The following is a 15843-nucleotide window of genomic DNA, read 5'->3' as shown; positions in this document are numbered from 1 at the left end:
TATAATATTAGTGTTAATTAATATAAGTATATTGAATCATCACATTGTACACCTAAAACTTACAAACTGTTATGTCTATTACATCTCAATAGAGCAGAAAGAATATTTTTAATTTTGAAAAAATTCAAATAAGCAAAAAATAAAATTTAAAAGAACTTTGATCTTATCTTCTATTAATCCATGCATCCAGCCTTTTGTATATGATACAAATATAGACATATACATACAACACGTAAGTATATATAAAAAAATCTAACATGTAACGTGTTCATAATAGAGTCAGAGTGGTACATACTATTTTTTAACATTTTTTTACCTAGACATATAATGAGTGCCTTTGCCTATCATATCTTATGTATTCTGTATCATATTAATGATTATATTTCACTTTATTGATCTACTATAGTAATCTAGTTAGACATTTTTCCTCATCTTAAGTATTAAAATTGTTGCCCTTTTTATTACTACTATTGATGAGACTGTAATAAACGTATTTCAACAAAATTTATTTAGAAAAAATATATTAGAAAAAGCGGAGGCTCAAAAAATACAAAAAGTCATAAAACTTTGAGAATGAAGAGGGAATCAACAGACTGGATAAGGTGGAGGATTGAATCAGTGATTTAGAGGATGGGGTAGCAGAGGACACCCAGTCCAAACAGCAACACAAAAAAAAAAAAATCCAAAAAAATGACCATATTTTAAGGGGCCTCTGAGACAACATCAAAAGTAACAACATTTGCATCATAGGAGTACCAGAAGGAAAAAGGAGAGAGCAAGAAATTGAAAACCTATTAAAGAAATAATGACAGAATTCTTCCCTAACCTGAAGAAAGAACTAGACATACAACCCCAGAAAGTTCAGACAGTCCCAAACAAGATGAACCCAAAGAGGCCCACACAAAGACACATCATAATCAAAATGTCAAAGGTTAAAGACAAAGAATCTTAAAAGCATTTCAACTGTGTTAAAACATATTTTTTCCTTCTTAAAGAAATCCCTCCAACATTTCTTGCAATACAGGCTTAGGGGTGGTGATGAGCTTCTTTAGCTTTTTCTTGTCTGAGCAGCTCTTTATCTGTCCTTGAATTCTAAATGATAGCTTTGCTGGGTAGAGTAATCTTGGTTGTAGGTCCTTTTCATCACTTAGACTATTTTGTGTCAAGCCCTTCTGGACTGCAGAGTTTCTGTTGAGAAATCAGCTGACAATCTTATGGGAGCTGCCTTGTAGGTAGGCAATTGCTTTTCTCTTGCTGCTTTTAAGATTCTTTGTCTTTAACCTTTGACATTTTGATTATAATGTGTCTTGATGTGGACCTCTTTGGGTTCATCTTGTTTGGGACTGTCTGAACTTTCTGGGGTTATATGTCTAGTTCCTTCTTCAGGTTTGGGAAGTTTTCTGTCATTATTTCTTCAATAGGTTTTCAATTTCTTGCTCTCTCTCTTCTTCTGGTACCCCTATATGAATGTTGTTGCACTTGATGTTGTCCCAGAGGCCCCTTAAAATATGGTCATTTTTTTGGTATCTTTTTCTTGTTGCTGTTCTGACTGAGTTTCTTCTGCTACCCCATCCTTTAAATTGCTGATTCGATCCCCCACCTTATCCAATCTGTTGATTCCCTCTAATGTACTCTTCATCTCAAATATTGTATTCTTCATTTCTTTCTGTTTCCCTTTTAAATTTTTCATCTTCATTTTTATGTTTTTTATCTCTTCATTAATGTTCTCACTGAGTTACATACATTAAAACTTCTTTATTAAATATATACACACATAACACACATAATTAACTTCTTTGATATTTAACAATTTATACAAGGATGAATTTCACTAATTTAAATGTGACTGACACTGGCAAATAAAATATTTTATCCACGTGGCAAATGACCCTCATCAACTGTTAAAACAAATTATCCCACTCTTGAAGTAATTTCACATTTAGATTTTTGTTTTTCCTATCTGCATTAACTTAAAAAAAAAAAAGCGTTTAATGTTTTCACTTCTGTATGTGAAATGTAATGATATTTATTCTAAAGAACACATTTGCTAATCACCTCATAAGTACCAATAACCAGTTCACAAAACAATGTGAACCATCCTTAATTATGTTTTAGAAAAAAACATTAGTTTAGGGGCTATTTAAAACATCAATACTTTGGATCATTCTTAGACCATAGGTAAGACTCTGTGCCCTTCCAGATATCTTGGCAGGGCAGCTGAAATCTTATCCTGTATATTTTATAAGGCTCCTTCCAACTCCACAATTCCATGATAATATACTAAATACCACAAAGATGAAGTTGTTCTCTGCCTTTGGCAATTATAAGAAGGAATTATATGAAATAGAAAGTAAAGAAAAAATGCTGCAAACATAATGCAATATTTAATATTAGGGATGGGGGACTAGTTGAACTTTAAAACATATAAAGATATATATGAAAATCTATTTCTGAGGCCATGCTGAAACTATCAGTTTAAATCCATATGCATGTTTGAATCAGGTTCAAATTCAGAATGAAGCTATTATTGATTCTATGGAACATGACTTCAAATCTGAGCAAATACTGAACTAACTACGAGGCTCTCTTAAACTCTGGACATATGTACCCAGACATCTCAATTTAAAAACCAGACATACATTAAACAGCATTAATAGCCAGGCACTTAATGGATCAATTCCCACTGTTTGTGTAATGTAGAAATAAAAAAGGCTTATTAAATGACAAGCTTTCCCTAGTTTGTGCTAATTAATTATACACCGCATCTGACTGCTAATTTAGTGGGAAAATGCAGCCCCAAACCACGGTTTCAGCTTGAACTTTGCCTCAGCATCACCCAGTTCAGCACAGTGCCACTGCAGCTTGCCTCTGAACGACACCAGTATTAAATTAAGAGCACAGGGCCATCAATTTAATAAGTGCTGGAGCAGGTAATTTGAATAAGGACATATTAGTATTCTACCAGTGCACAACTAAAAGCAGCTGACCTTTCAGACCAAAGAAGATCCTTGAACACATTCAGCTGAGAACACAGTAATACTCCAACAGTGGTAAGAGTGCCAAGAGGGACGTTTACAATCCTGGACCCATTACTATACATCAGGCTGTCTACAGTAATATGCGAATAGTTTATATACCTCTGCCTCTTATTTTGCTCTCACCTCCCGGCAGAAAAGAAAAGAAATAGTAATAAAGCTTTTTTAAATCATATTTTCAATAACATGTTTTGAAACTCTTATTATTGGATTTATGGTACAGAGAACACAAAAATAATCAATTCACATGTAACTTAGATCTGAGAATCCACGTAAGAAATCATCAATTTCCTAAATTGTAAGACAAATTTAAGATTAACAAAAATAAACTTGCATCCAGCAGAGCAACAACTACCATGAAACAAATAGGAAACATGGCACATTATAGTGGATAAGAGGTTAGACCCAGGAGTGGGAATAGAATTGGGCTTGAATTCCTGCTCTGTCACATGCACACCATCAAACCCACAGGAACCAAATTCACTGAATTTAGTTTAACAGACATTTATCGTGTTCCATCACATACAGTGTTGTAAGCCCTAAGGTTATAAAGATGAAAAAGATTTGATCCCTGCTTTCAAGGAGATCAAAATCTAGCAATGGTGACAGAAACATATACTATTAATCACAATACAGAGTGAGAAGTGCTTTCAAGCACAGAGGACAGTGATCAATTTTGCCTGGTGGTTTCCAGGAAAGGTTCTCAGACATGACAATAGTTGTTCTGAGTGTTGTGCACATTTCAACAGCAGAGAGTATGGAATGCTATCTGATGGGAAGTATTAATCAAATGGAAAAATTATTGTATTGGAAGAGGAGGATACACTGGATTTGTTAATAAATTCAGTAGATGTATTTGGTTGAGAGGTATGTGAAGTTATAATTATGTGATCCTGTATGCTTGAAAATTGTTTCCGTATAAGTAGAAATAGAACGTATTAGGGGATTTAAGAACAAGATGTCTTAGTAAAATTAGGACCCTGGATTTGAAGGAAGAGGCTAGTATATTTACTTTCTTGGCCCCACAAAAATGATGTAAGCCAAAAATACATCTGTAGTTCTACCCAATGGAGGGGAATGTGCAACTAAGCCTAAACAAAGCACACTTTGGTTGTGGGGGTCCCCTCCCTAGGCTGACTACTATGTCATCCTCTATTCTTAGGTAGCACATTGAGTTGAGAGAATAGGAAAGATGTTATTAAAGATCTTGAATCCACTTTACTTTTTAAAAAATATCTAAATTTTGACACGTTACCTACTATACTTACAAAATACTTATTCCACATCTCACAACCAGCACTGATATTTACACAGCATATACTGGTGCTGCCTTACTGAAAGTTTAAAGCTACGTCTGTTCTAATTAGTTGTCGCCCATGCCTTACAAGCTATTGAATATTTTGAGTATCACCTACATTAGTCACAGTCTCAGAAGAACACAGATGACGTACTCAAAGGAAGTAATTGAAGAAAAGAACTATTTAGAAAATACAGGTATAAGTGAGAGAAACCATTAGATATTGTGCAGTGCCTCGGGGCTAGTGTTGTGGGGCTGCAATCACCCCTAAGACCAAAGAGGCAAGGATAGGGGCCATAGGAGAGAGACATAGCCAACGCTTTGGTGGCAATGTGGTAGGACAAAACCTAGTGAATAAATACCCTACCATAGGAGAGAGACATAGCCAACGCTTTGGTGGCAGTGTGGTATTTATTCACAAAACCTAGTGAATAAATACCCTGATGGCACTGAGCAATAACCCTTTGATCTTTTACCAGTGTCTCTCAGTGGCCATGACGAACCAGAAGCTAAAGTCTGAGAAAACCCACTGATGTAAAACTAAAGATTTTTTGCACCTACAGGGCACAAAGTAGAGAAAAAAAAAAAGAATGGAGAATGGCTCTATAATGACAAAGGAAAAATATCTAGCACTTTATGCCTACTCATATTGACTGTTATATCAGCATGTTGAAATTCACACTGGAGAACTTCCTCCCAAATCCAAGTCAGTCTCCTAGATTTCTATGGTCCCAAACAGTTTATGTACAGGAAACCCATTTCTAATCTTGCCTTGCCTAGAAATCGTCCATTGCCAACGGTTTTCTGAAAATCTGAGTTGCCTATTAAAAACATACTATCTATCTAGGCTACTCTCTTTGTAAAGCTAAAGCTAAAAGTGGTTTTGTATCAATAGGTGCTGATAAATTCATGTGTGCTCTTTTCGGTTAACTTTTTAAAATTGCCTTCTTTGTGATGCAAAGGTGAACCAAAAGAAATTTCAGTAATGAGAGTCTTTTTAAAAGCTACAAAATCATGTAGCAGCCTTCTATTGCAGCCAATAAAAGTAAAATGAGAAGCAATAAAGGCCTGGATTAGGGCAGCGAGTGGCATGGAGAGGTGATGAGGAAAAGATGACGTATTCACAAGATTGGACTTCAGGACAATTGAATTTAGAGGATAAGGTAGGAGTCATGAATAAAGGGTTTGAGTGACTGACTCACTGTATACAAATTCAATTAATCAAAATGAAGAATAAAGGGAAATGTGTAGGTTTCAGAAATTTCATGAACTATTCAAGAGAAATTCTAGATTTTACCACCTTATTTTTTCCTTATTCACTGAAACGCAACAATAAGAGAATAAGTTTTCAAAAATTTTTCAGAGGTACATTTTAGCAGAATTATAAGAGGTAAGCAAGTGATATTTGGGCACCCCTCAAGAAAACTCTACATCAAAACTTTTGAGGGGTATAAGAGCAGAATGAATCTACACCATAAAATGTGACCAAATTCTCTTTACAACATTCTGAGTGAGGTATCATGACACATATTTTGTATATTTAAGATATACAAAATCAGTATATCTCAAATAACTGCCATTATCATCCTTAGTGGTAAGTTACAAAGTGAAGAAGGAAAATACCTCGCTAGAGCATTAATTTTCAGTAATATGCAAGGAAATGAAAGACAAAACATTAACTACATATCTATCAACAAGTCCTTCAAATAAAAAAGAATTAAATGTTCCAATTAAATAATAGGGTGGCTGAATGGATAAGAAAACAAGACCCTTACATATGCTGCGTACAAGAGACTCATTTCAGGTTAAAAGACACACATAGACTAAAGGAATTCATCACCACCAAGCCAATATTGCAGGAAATGTTGGAGCCGTTTAAGAAGAAAAAAATATGTATCAAAAACATGAACAATAAAATGGCAATAACTACATCTATCAATAAGTACTTCAAATAAAAAAGAATTAAATGCTCCAATCAAAAGATAGGGTGGCTGAATGGATAAGAAAACAAGACCCTTACATATGCTGCCTACAAAAGACTTACTTCAGATTAAAAGACACTCAGAGAAAGAAAGGAAAGGGATAGAAAAGGTATTTCAGGATGGACCTAGAGGGTATTGTGCTGACTGGAGTAAGTCAGAGAAAGACAAATACAGTATGATTTCTCATACGTGTGGAATCTAAAGAACAAAATAAACAAACAAAAAAAGAAAACGGAAACAAACTCATAGACACAGAGAACATTTTGAGGGTTACCACATGGGAGGGAGGGTTGGGAGGTTGATGAAAAAGGGGGAAGGGATTAAGAAGTACAAATTAGTAGTTACAAAATAGTCATGGAGATATAAAGTAAGGCATAAGGAATATAGTCAGTAACATTGTAATAACTATGCGGTATCTGAGGGGTACTAGATGTTGAGGTAATCACTTTGTGAATTATATAGATGTCTAACCACTATGTCGTACATCTGAAACTAATATAATATTGTATGCCAACTATAATTTTTAAAAAAACATGTATTAAAAAATAAAACCTAACAATAAGAAAACAAAACATGGGCATAAGACCTAAATAGACACTTCGCCAAGGAAGACATACAGATAGCAAATAAGTATATAAAAAGATGCTCCACCTCATATGTCATTAGAGAAATACAAATTAAAACAATGGATACAACTGCACACCTATGAGAATTGCCAAAATCCGGAACACTGACAACGACAAATGCTAGCAAGGATGAGGAGCAACAAAAACTCTCATTTATTGCTGTGTGTTTGCAAAAGGGGACAGCCACTTTGGAAGACAATTTGTTGGTTTCTTACAAAGCTAAACATACTCTTCCCATATGATCAAACAATTATGCTCCTTGATATTTACCAAAAGGAGTTGAAAACTTATGTCCACACAATAACATGCACACAGATGTTTACAGTAGCTCTACTCATAATACCAAGTTTGGAAGCAACCAAAATGTGCTTCAGTAGGTGAACAGTTAAACTGTGGTACATCAAGACAATAAAATCTTATTCAGCACTAAAAAGAAATGAGCCACCAAATCATGAAATGCCATGAATGAAAATTAAATACATTTAACTATGTGAAAGAAGCCAATCTGAAAAGGCTATCTACTGTATGATTTCAACTATATGATATTCTGAAAAAGGCAAAACTATAGAGATGGTGAGATCAGTTGTTGTCAGGGGTTGGGAGGAAGGAAGGCATAAATGAGTAGAGAAAAGGTATTTTTAGAGCAGCGAAACTATTCTATAAGATACTGTAATGGTAGCTACATGTCTTCGTACATTTGTCAAAACACATAGACTGTATGGCACCAGGAGTGACCCCTGGTATAAACTATGGCCTTTGGTGATAATGATGTGTCAATGTAGGTTCATCAATTGTAATGAATGTACCACTCGGTGTGGGATGTTGATTGTGGGGGAAGCTGGGATATGAGACAGGGAGGATATGGCAACAATCTTTGTAGTTTTGCTCAATTTTGCTGTGAACCTAAAATTGCTCTAAAAAAATTAATCTACTTGAAAAATTAGAAAGACAATAGTTTTAAATCTGATCATGTAAGTAATCCTATTAAATACAAATGGTCTAAAAGCCTAAAATAAAAAGCAGAGCTGTCAAATGACATTTTAAAAAAGCAAAATCCAACTATATACTACATACAAGAAATCTACTTTATGCATAATTACACAAATAGGATAAAGGGATGAAAAATGGATCATAAAAAAGCTAGGGTGGCTATATTAAAGTCAAAGTCATTTTCAGAACAAAGGATATTACCAGATTAAAGAATATTTTGTAATGACGAAAAAGTTAATTCACCGAGAGGACATGATAATCCTAAACACTTATTACCTAATAATAGCGCTTCAAGGTATATGCAGGAAAAATTGATAGAACTGAAAAGAGAAACAGAAAATGCTAAACTTTAGCTGAAAATTTCAATGCTTCTATCTCGATAATTAATAAATGAAAAACATAATCCACTTGACTTAATTGACACATTAATACTCTACCTCAAGACAGTAGAAAACCTGCTATTTTTAAATATACATGGAGGGAGTATTCAACAAGATTTATCATATTCCTGACTATATAACAAATCTCAAAAAAAGGACTAAAATCATATAGAATATGTTTTTTGAGTCTGGTAGATAGAATAATGGACCCCCAAAGATGTCCATGTCCTAATCCCTTGAGCCTGCTAATATAGTGTTATGTGAGAAATAGGAATTAAGGTCACCAATGGAATTAAGGTTGCTAATGAACTGCATTTTCCAGGTTGACTCAATGTTATCTATAAGGTCCTTAAAAGTGGAAGGAGGCAGAAGAGAAAGGACCAGAAAGATAGCAGCATAAGACAGACTCCACTGAACATTGCTGACTCTGAAGATAGGAGAAGAGGCCCATGAGCCAAGCATTAAGAGCAGCCTCTAGAAACTGGAAAGAGCGAGGAAATGGATTCTGCCCTAGTGCCTCCAGAAAGAAATACAGCTCTGCCATCATCTTGATTTTAGCCCAGTGAGACCCACTTTCGAATTCTGAACTACTAAACTGAAAGACAATAAACGTCTGTTGTTTTAAGCCATAAAGTTTGTTGTTATTTGTTATAGCAGCCATAGAAAATGAACACAGTGACTACGGCAAACTTAAATTGAAAATCAATAACAGAAAGTTATCTAAAATCATCACTAATCATGTGTAAGTAATCATGGAAATTAAACAACACACTTCTAAAAAAGTGTGTAATCATGGAAATTAAACAACACACTTCTAAATAATCCAAGATCAAAGAAGAAAATTCCAGAAATTTTGGAAAATATTTTCAACAGAATATAACAAAAAAGTAGCATATCAAAATTTAGGAAAACAGATTTTAACTAGAAATTCTACTCCTCATTATTTACCCAAGAGAAATGAAAATATATGCTCACAGAAGAAAGTCACAAGAATGATTATGATGTCCCTAATCAAAAACTGGAAATGAGCCATCAACGAGAGAATGGTTAAATGAATCATAGCATATTTATACAATTAAATACTACTCAGCAACAGCAAGAAATGAACTACAGATATGCAAAGCATCCTGGATAAATCTCAAAGTAAAAGAACCCAGACACAAAATATGTACTTTACGATTCCATTTATATAAAGTCCATGACCAGGCAAAACTAATTTATGGTAGTAAAAATGAGAAATTGTTTTTCTTTAGTGGGAAGATAAGGTTGTATTGACTGGAAAGAAGCACAGGATGATGTAAATATTCTATACTTTTGGGGGATTGTGGCCTCCAGGTATGTGTAATTACCAAAACTGATCAAACTAATCACTTAAGTAAATTATATCTCAATTTTAGGTACCCACAGAATTTTGCAAGGGCTGTAGAACTAAGTCAAAAACTTTATAGTCAAGAACAATGCTCACCACTTCCATTTCACACATGTCACAGCTTAGACCCTCATTAGGCTATGGATGCAGCCACTGGAGAAACCATGAAGGCCGTCTCTATATACTGGATGTAGAGACACATCTGTAATCATCATGTCCTGAGTAGGTTCTACAATGTCTGTTCTTCATCCCTTCACTAGCTTTCTGCCAAAGACTCTGGTGAGGGATTTGACTGGCAGCACCTACGTCCTATATCCACAGAGAGAAGGCTCTGAAAGCAAATATCAGGCATTTTCAGAAAGCAAGCTCTAGCTCTTTTAAAGACTCTTTCATACATAGGAGGTGCCTTCGGACACTCAAAGGTCAAAAAAAAGACTAACAAATATCCTCCAAACTCTCTTTTAACTGTGTAATATACCATGGTGAAGATACCATCTAAAGTTAAAAAAGGTTTTTAAATAATAATTGCTTTAGAGACCCAATGGTAAATGTGAACAATACTATTGCTGAGAGTTTCTGTATGGAACTTGCCTACAGCCCTGGCTCCTGCTATCGTGCAGTTAAAGCCCTTTGGTAGTGAAGGATATGGTTAAACTATTTTCCCTTTGTGCACTTTCTTCATATCCCATTCAAACCTACTCCAGGCTGTCAAACCACTTCAGCTCAGAGGCTGAATTCCTTGGTATGTCTTCTTTTTCATACTCTTTTAATAGCTCTTACCTCATTTCTAGAACCTTAAATATATTTAGTCCTGCCCGTCGCTGTGACCAATCCTGAGGTGAAGATGAAAAAATTTACCTTGTCTGCTCTCTGATACTCAGCAATGGGTCATGATTTCTGCTACGGACTTTTTTGAACCACACATCCCATATCTGCAAGCTGCACTGAAGCCTTTTTAATGAAACTAAGGGTACTCTATCTCGAATGTACTTCTGATAACTCCATCTCTTTTCTAGAGACTAGAGTTCAGCTTTTTCTTTGGACTGTTTGCTAAAACCCTCCTGTTGTTGACTATAACCATAAAATATCTATAGCTGCCAGCAATATCTTGAAAACACTGTGTAGTTTTCATAAAAGCAGCTGAGTGTCTCAAAAATAGAGACAGTTCTACCTTTTGGTCCTTTCCATAGCCATCCTCCTCATAAGCAGCTCAATAGTTAAGCTCAGTTAGATTCAAAGTCATGATACTATATGACCTAATCCTGCTATGGCTTTTTTTTAACTTTTCATTCTTTGACCACTTAACCACAGCAATGATTTTCCACCATTGCTATACTGGGACCCCATCTCCCCCAGGGGATGTTTGAAAATGTTGAGATATTTATTGGTAACACATTGATGAGGACAAGGGGAGGATGCTCCTATCATTTAGAGACTGGATAAGATATCCTACCAGTCCTGCAAAGCGCAACAAAGCTTAACAATGAACTGTCCTACACCAAACACCACAAATCTGCAAAAGGTAAGGATATGGGCTTTTTAATCAGAAAAATCCCAACTCAAGTTCAGCTTCCATCAAATTGAATTTGGGGAAGGATATTAAATCTCTCTCTCTCCGTCTTAGTTACTTTTTAACTCTGCTTAAGAATAAAATAATAGTATTTAACTCACAGGTTTGGGGAGAAAATTGAGCACCTATATGTAAGTTGCTTAGCGGAATGTCCACCATGTAGAAAATACTAAATATTGGTCATCATTAATAGTGGTACTAGCAATAATGGTAGAAGACAGAGTGTTAAGCTTAAAGGGCAAATATGAAGCATATCAAAAGAATATTACATCTAAGCTTCAGTTTAGAAAGACAGAAGGGATTCTGGATGTCAAACACCATATGCATGTTGCTCCAATTTGAGAAAAATACATAGTTTTTTTTTTTTTAATCCAGAGTAAAGAAGAATGTAATCTGAATGCTATCCTTTAGCTTCAAAAGAATATTCTTCTTTATTCAAATTACTAGTTATATTAATTAAGAAGGATTACCATTTGATCTTCTTTTGTCTTTCACAACATGTTCAAAATCATTAAGACCATCTCTGGAAAAGAAGAGCTGAAGCTTCCTTTACACTCATTCCCTTGCCTACCCAGATAAGAAAGCTATCACAATGATTCAAATACATAGGTGAACAACAGATTCCTATTACATGCACCTCAGGATCTAAGCAAATGCTATACTGACTTTAAAAAAAAGTTTACACTTTTTCTTCAACAAGGCAGCCAAGCAGCCTCCCCAGCAGACACAGAGATGCAGATTTCTGTGAATACTCTGACTGGCAAGACCATCTCACTCAAGATCAAGCCCAGTGACACCACAGAGAATGTCAAAGCTAAAATCCAAGACAAAAAGGGCATCCTACCTAACCAGTAGGATCTGATTTTTGTGGGCAAACAACTGGAGGATGGCCACACTCTCTCAGACTATAATATCCAGAAAGAGTCCACACTGTGCTTGGTTCTTCAGCTACGGGACAACATCATCAAGCCCTCTCTCCACCAGCTGGCCCAGAAGTACAACTGAGACAAGATGATATGCCGCAAGTGTTATGCCTGCCTGCATCCCCATGCTGTCAACTAGAGCAAACAGAAGTGTGGCCACACTGACAAACTACACCCCAAAAAGAAGGTCAAATAAGTCCTTCTGCCACTTCCTCGGCAAACAGGGCAGCCTCCTGCTAAAACCCTTTGGCTTTGGGGCCTCAGTATAAGTTTGCCTTTTATTGAAAAAAAAAAAATTGAGAGTAAATTATGGTCTTTGGGTGCTTATGATGTGTCAGTGTAAGTTGGTCAATGGTAATAAAAATATCACTCTGGTGGGGGATGTTGATAAAGGGGAAGGCTACGCATATGTAGAGCCAAGGATATAAGGAAATTTATAGAGATTTCTGTACTTTTCTCTCAATTTTCCTGTGAACCTGAAACTGCTCTAAATAATAAAGTCTATTTTAAAAAACAAAGCAGTTATCGTAAAACAAATTGAATGTTGCTTTCATGGCATGGGAAAGAGCTTGAAAAAAAAATGTCATTATACTGATATACACACCACCTAGTTTTGGAGCATGACCTTTTCATATTGTATGTTCTTAAAAGAAAGAGGCTCATTACTTGATCTTACTATAAAACTTGCATGCATTGCATGAAAAAGAAACATGAACAGGGTACGACTTATTCACGAATGGCACCCTTTGCCTGATATGGGGCAGCAAGCATGCTGTCACAGGTATAACTTATTGCTAGAAATGAATAAAATTTCCTTTGTTCCAATTACTAAAATATCTTCTTTCCATTCCAAGCAAAGTTGATTCCAAAAAGTTTCTCAAATTTCAGCACCAAATATTTTGTATTAAATATTAAATACATTTCCCAAAAGAGAGTGAGTATATGTATAATCCATTTTATTTTTTAAAGGCACACAATTTCAGAAAGTACTATTACTTATGATATAAACACCTCGTTTAAAATACAGTACTACATAATGCTATATCTTCCAATTCTGAATGAATAAAGACAGAGACAGTAGGAATGGCATGCATGATACCGTTTAAAGCAAAATATATATATATATATCAAACTTGGATATGTAAAATGTCAATCTGAAGTTACAGACTAAAACTACATTAATATTTTCATATAAAATATGATTTCTATCTAAAATAAACAGCACACAGAATATTTAAACATTATTATATAAAATGCATTTAAATAATTGATTTTTTTCCTACCTTCAGTAAGTTTTTCCAAGTAAAAAAAGAGTTTCCTGATACATACTTATATTCATAATTTGGTAATTTTCTACAACCTTCCCTTTCTCTTTGCAAATTACTTTCTCTTTGACACTTAAATCTTTCAATACCACTCACTTGCTCTTGATAAGTGTGTAAAAACTTATTATTATTGAGAATAAGTTGACTCATCATTACATAGTATAAAAATGTATGTATAAAATATGCAAATATTTGTCATTTGCTTTATAGAAAGAAGCAGATTTGAAATTTCCTCTACCAGAATTTCATTGCCTTGTAGATACTCTTACTCTGGTAATTCACCATTAATCTTACACTCCCCATAGCACAACAAGGGCCTGACAATATTTAATGTGACCTAAAGGAATCAAAGCTAAAACTTTGATTCCAAAACTTCAAAAATCAGTAATAAAAAGAGAAAGGTAATAATACATTCTGAATTAGAATACTAAGATATCTGATGGACCCCTTTGGTAAAGTATATGCAGTAGAATTTTTTCATGCAAAACATTTGGATAGCAGGCTCAAAAAATGTCATAAGTTTCCTTTCTACTTCTTTTATACTCATTCTATTAAATCATTATTTGTCAATAATTATTACATATGTGTCTGAACAAGCTGCTCAGAAGAGAAATTTATTATATTAATATGAACAACAATGTGAAGAAACTAATGCTAAGAAATTAAGTTGATCTAGTGAGATATTTCTAAGAATTGAAAACGTGTTGCTATTGCTACAAACTAAGCCACTCTACTGTGTATTTATTTTTATATTACTAAAGAAAAAAAAAACTATATGCACTGATGTGGGAAATTATTTCTAGTTTCACTATTACCTTTGTTACTTGTATGCAAATACAACAATGCATTATAGTAAATTTTAACATGTAGTATTTGGAAGAAAAGAAGAAAAATTGAAGGGAAAAAAAGGAAAGGGAAAGAAAAGAGACAAAGAAGAGAAGAAAGGCTGGAAGGAACTGAGATTTCTGCAGACATTACCCCCATTGATTCACAGAAGAATCCTTTAAGGGAAGAGCTATTACTGTCCAGACTTTATAAAAATCTGGCTTGGAAATATTATCTTTCTCAAGGTAAATGTATAACAGAACTGGTACTTAAATCAAGGTCTTTGCCAAATCCAAAGTCCATACTCTTTCCTCATCCCCAGGATACCTTCTTCTGACACCTACTTTTTAATTTAGGAATAATATCAACACATGCTTAAAACCAAGTTTTATCCACTGGAAAGTTTCAGCTTCTTCCGATAAATCCTGCATTAGGTAGTCAGTTGACTACTGGATACGTGCCTAACCATTCAACAAAAATCTTTTCCTTCTATGACCACAGTAAATGACAGGGAGATTTCTCACTTTCTAGTTAGTATCCATTAGCAAGCAACACTTTGGAAGCCTAGTCCTCAAAAAACCACAATGCAACAAATGTGCTGAAGATAATGCATGGCAAAACTATAGAATGCCTCACCTCCTGCTTTTTTCTCCCTCTGGGTTTGTCACCCATTGTTATTTATTATTTATTATAGTTTCATAAATGTGAAACTCTATTGATGGGGATAAAGCCTGTGCCAGAAAGGTCATAGATTTAGTTCACTTCCTTTGCCTTAAACAGTTCTTTTATTCATTAGCTTTTTAAAAAATTAATCAGTAAGTCTTTTTGAGTACCTAAGTGAGAGGAAAGCCCATCAACCTTTAAGGAACTGTTGGAATATTTTCATACATATAAGAAATATACAAACTTAATTAATATCTGGCTAAGGTGTTTTTTAAAGGACTTTTGCCCACATAAGAGTTCTCTATTGAAAGATAAGGCAAAGTTTTACTGCATGTCACAGATCTCAACAGCAAAGACAAAATTAAATTACTTGTTCAATATTTGAGTTTGGTGTAGGTGAAACAACACACTTTACTATGAAATAACACTATTCCTAACCCTAACACTGGGCTCATAACCCAGGGTGAAACTGTCTCCGCCTAGCAGGCATACTAAAATGTGGACAGAAGTGGTTGCTGTAATATTCAGGGGTGAAGGTTTGATGCTATACACATTTGGTTGCAGGGGGCTGAGGGACAAACGATGATAATCACCTTAAAATGTGTAGGACAGTCCTTTATAAGGAAGAACTGACCACCCAAAATGTCAATAGTGTCGTGTTAAAAATATCATATGGGCCCATTAATACAAAAGATAGAACATTTTTAGCCCAGTCTATATTTTATTTGGTTTTCATGGTATTATAAAATAAATTTAAATGGAGCATGTGCACGCAATTCAAGATGACAAACACCCATCAGTCTATTTTCTTAACCTATCTTTGTGACTCAGTTGCCTGTCAGACCCCTAGAGGCACTT

General features: G+C 34.7%; 1 pseudogene; it reads left to right on the top strand.

The window, feature by feature from the left end:
• Positions 1–11966: 11966 nt before the first annotated feature.
• Positions 11967–12368, top strand: LOC102886413 (annotated as a pseudogene).
• Positions 12369–15843: the final 3475 nt, after the last annotated feature.

Source organism: Pteropus alecto, unplaced genomic scaffold, assembly GCF_000325575.1.
Source record: "Pteropus alecto unplaced genomic scaffold, ASM32557v1 scaffold20, whole genome shotgun sequence".
In the NCBI taxonomy this organism is placed as follows: domain Eukaryota; kingdom Metazoa; phylum Chordata; class Mammalia; order Chiroptera; family Pteropodidae; genus Pteropus; species Pteropus alecto.
Note: the sequence above shows the minus strand (reverse complement) of the source record. Positions and strands in the feature narration are given on the sequence as shown.